The sequence below is a fragment of the Sceloporus undulatus genome, chromosome 2, assembly GCF_019175285.1.
Source record: "Sceloporus undulatus isolate JIND9_A2432 ecotype Alabama chromosome 2, SceUnd_v1.1, whole genome shotgun sequence".
Classification (NCBI taxonomy): domain Eukaryota; kingdom Metazoa; phylum Chordata; class Lepidosauria; order Squamata; family Phrynosomatidae; genus Sceloporus; species Sceloporus undulatus.
The window spans coordinates 125,570,174-125,574,832 of record NC_056523.1 but is presented as its reverse complement, the minus strand read 5'-3'; positions in this window follow the sequence as shown (position 1 = coordinate 125,574,832).

Sequence of the window (4,659 nt, the reverse complement as noted above, 5' to 3'; positions counted from 1 at the left end):
ACTCTGGAGGTAGCATTGCAGGATTCCGTTCAGCCCCATGGTGATTAAGCTATGGGGATAACTAGAATTCCATCCTGTCCCTATACGTTTTATATCTCTATATGAAGCCACAAGGTGAAGTCCTTGGGCCAAAATACATGCATGTAAGCTCTGTATGAAACACAGCTTTGTGGCCGTTCCCACTAACTGGCAGCTGTTGACCCTGAGTGGGACCAACAGTTCCATCCTGTCTTCGTACTGTTAGGGAACAGGGGCAATTCAGACCATGAAAAAGCAGATGGGCCTCAACCCACTTGGGGTGGTAGTGGGAGAAATTAGGGCACAACACTTTCAGATGGAGTGCAACTCAACTTTCATTTCCCCAGATGCTCAGTGGAGTTGTATCTTCATGGTCCTGAATTGCTTCCTCACCTTCCTCCGCTGGGCAATGAGGTTTTTCGATTAAGGGCAATGTCCAGAGGAAATAGTTCCTCTGCATCTCATCTGAAAAAGGACGTACGTGTGTATAAGTCACTACACAGGGTGCTGGCACAGACTGTTTGCATTGGTGTTTTAATTCTGTTCTTTCCTAAGTTACAAGATGAAGTCACAGCCATTATAGTTCCTAGCCTTCAGCTTTCGTAGATCATCTGAGATAATGGGGAATGTGTGCTAAGGGCTCCCCCTTTATCCTGAGCACACATCTGAGGAGTATAGTCTCCTTTCAGTAAACAAAGGGTTAATAATAATGTACTGGATTTAAGTTGCATTTCGTTGGAGGTCTGCATCAGATTCAGCTGTTAATTGAGGTACACTAGCTTGTATAGGTACACCATTAACAACAATTCCATGGAAAGGGATAATCTTCCCAGTTGTCTTAGACCAAAGAACCTGCTGCCTGTCTCCTGGCTCGTGCGTTTGTCTCTCTTTAATTACCTTTTGCCATTTTGGCCCATGTTCTGATGTTACTTGGCTACGTGTCCCAGTTTTCATCTGTGACATTTGGAATGTATGCATAAAGCTGGTCTGATCACAGAAAGCATGGCAAATTTGATAAATGAGAAAACATAAAAGGAATCACTAGCTGCTATGTGAATAAACACTTCACAGATGGACTTTGTAAAGACTCACATGTTTTCAAGCAAGATTGGTCAATCATCGTCTTTAATCCTTGATCTTTCAGGGCTGATCTGCACCATCTTTTTCATGTGCAAAAATTTCTGCATGTAAAATGAATGGAGCTACCTATAATACTCCATTCCCAAACCCAGACCACAAGGATGAAGAGAATGCAGCGATTGGTTTCCACATTGCCTGTGAATAGCACAGCCAAAGATTTCTCAGCCACCCATATTTTTTCCTTCCTGCCACTCATTTAAGCATCTGCAATAAACACATCTGTTTGCTATCCCCATAAGTGTACATTGCAAAGAGACAGCTACAGAGAATAACAAGTTGGGGAGACACTGTGTACACACAGATACATTAGCTATATACACTATGGTTGTAACAACGCAGAGTAAAATTTCCTTGAAGGAATGTAATGTATTCCGAGTTGTTTTATGGCTGGCAAATGTCTTACATTGTAGGGAAAGCATCCCGGTGGGGGGGAGGCAATGAGAAGCAGAACGCTGTAGTAAAACTCTAGAAACCATAATTGCATTCAGTTTTTGTGGAAAGTTTGGCTTGGGAGGTTGTGGCTTGTGAATATTCTGGCCCAGGCTGAATTTAGTTGTTTGTGAGTAAAATGGCCCATTTTGGAACTTCTTTCAATATGCAGTTGTTTGCTTTTGAATGGCTGCTACTGGTGTAGGTATTAACACACACACATTTTTAGAGCTTCTTAAAGTCAGTTTTTATATGTTTCTTATATGTGCTGAACTGTTTTTCATGGTCTGCATTACTGAGCCACTTTTTTTTTCTCAGCCAAAGTGAGACCATGAAGGCAAGATTTGTATCTTGGACAGAACTTGAAAATGTTATTTTGTTTTGGACTACAATTCCCAGAATCTTCAAGCAAGCTGGCCTAGGCTGACTTAGAAACTGAGGCTTGTAGTAATGGGGTAACTATTCAAGGTTGGGGGCCACGTGCCCCCAAGAGACTTTTGAAGGCTGCATGCATTTGCACCCTACCTTACTGCCTTTTGTTTGCTTAAAATTGTTACCAAGCTCCCTCTAGGGGGTAGTTTTTTGCCACTTTTTGTCCCCGCCCCCCGCTGCGAGCCATTTCAGGCCCATGAGAGACCATTTTTTGTAGCAACCTACAGCCAGGGGTTACTTTAGGATTACAGGAAGGTTCTTGTCTTGGTGGCCCTGCCACTTTTTCCTTTTTAGGCATCAGAAACACAGCCTCAACTTAATAGAATCGTAGAACCAAAGAGTTATAAGAGACCACTTCTTCCCTACCCTCCCATTTATACCAATTTGATAAGGGCAGTCCTGATCAATCCTCTGTCACCCCGCTTTTTCAGCTGCTTTGAAACCATCCCAGTTTCTCTCCCCTCCTCTTACTTTCTCTATTTGGTCCGCAGCTTACTTCAGTTGTGCAAATGGAGTTCAGAAGTGTAAAAGTAGTTTACGCTCACTTAACCAGCAGGGGGGGGGGGGTGGGGGAGAGGAGAGATGGACAGAGAAGGACCATTTTTAGGAGGTTCAGGCAAAGCAAACCGCTGCAGCCTCTCCCTTCTTTTTTGTTCTTTAATTTTAGCCACCTTGAAACACTTTGATGTTGCTTCACCACATGAATCCCAGTTCTGTGAAATGTTGGAGAGTATTGTTGGTCTAAGCAAGAAGGATTTTCCTCCCTGGTGCTCAAGAGCATGCCCCAAGCCTCATGCCCTTAGGGACCTTTTGGGAATATGAAGGATTCTTTGAAACTGTGGATGAAACTATACTTATATGTTGGTTCTGCAACCCAGCATGCAGCCAGAGCTCTGCTTTTTATACAGTTCTCTGGGAAGGGTTTCAAACTGACCTTGGTTTGGTAAAAGGTAGAAGTGAGGAAAAGAGTTGCATTGTAATGTGCAATTCTCTCAATTCAGACTACTTCTGTCTTTACATTCATTTTTAATGTGACTGTTTTACCCCATGAACTTGACAAAACTAGTATTCAAAATTTTGTAAGACAGCCACACTGGCAATAGTGCCTATTGCCGTGTCTGAACCTTCAGCACTCACAAGAACAGATGTTTATCCCATTGGTTAATGCTTCTTCCTCTCTGTGTCAACATGACATCCAGCTGAATCTTGTTACTTAGACCTGAGTAGAGTAGATCCATTAAAAAAATTGTTGGATGTGAGTCACAATAATATAATAAATTTTATTTGTATACCACTTTTCCACAGATCAAAGCAGTTTACCAGCTGTAGAAAACCATTACAACATAAAAAACCATTACAAAATATCTCTAGATAAAAACCAATTATACAAAATTTAAAACACAGTCATACAGCAAGGTAAGGCAGGGAATCAATGGCATCAACATACACACTTCATTTCATCAGGGGGAAGGCTTGACAAAAAGGAAGGTTTTAAGCCTTTTTTTAAATGTTTCTAGGGGGGTCGTCAACGGAGCTCCTCGGGAAGGCTATTCCAGATTCCGGGGCCATCACTGAAAAGGCCATCTGGGATGTAGAACATATTTGGAAGGTGGAATTTTCATAAGAATTCTTCCCGGATGTTCTGAGTGTGTGGGGGCGGATTATATGGGGAGATGCGGTCCCTCAAGTAACTCGGGGCCCAAGCCATGTAGGGCTTTATAGGTAATAACCAACACCTTGTATGCGCTCGGAATCGAATAGGCAGCCAGTGAAGATCTTTTAAAATAGGTGTTATATGGTCAAACCTATGTACTGGTGACCAGTCTGTGCGCATAATCTTTGTATTGTACTAACTGAAGCTTCCGGGCTTGGTACAAGGGTAGCCCCATGTAGAGAGCATTACAGAAATCTAGACGAGAGGTTACCAGAGCATGTACCACAGTTTCAAGGTCCCTTTGGCCCAGGTAGGGTCGCAGTTGGCGTATCAACTGAAGTTGATAGCAAGCACTTCTGACCGTCGCATCTACTTGAGATGACAACTGCAGGGACGAGTCCAGAAGTACTCCTAGACTACGAACTTCGTCCTTCTGAGGAAGTGTGATCCCGTTCAGGACAGGTAGACAAATTTCCTTCCCCAGGCTTGGGGAACCTATCACCAGTACTTCCGTTTTCTCTGGATTCAGACTGAATTTGTTTTCCCTCATCCAGACCATTACTGACTCCAGGCAGGCATTCAGAGGAGAGACACCATCCTTAGTCACTGCATCAGTCGGAGACACAGAGAAACATATTTGGGTGTCATCAGCATACTGATAACACTGCGCCTCGTGTCTCTCTCCCAGCGGTTTCATGTAAATGTTGAACAAAGTGGGGGACAAAATAGCTCCCTGAGGGACACCAGATGTCAGTTGCCTCTTAGAGGAGCAAGTGTCCCCCAACTGCACCATCTGGAATCTGCCCAAGAGATAGGATCGGAACCAATGGAGCGCAGTGCCCCCGATACCCAATTCCCTCAGGCGTTCCAGAAGGATACCATGGTCTATGATCATAGTGGTGAACAGCAAGTAAGCTAATTAGCAAGTAAGCTAATTTGCCCCAACAGCCTGGGTACTCATTTTAGTGACCTCGGAAGGATGCAAG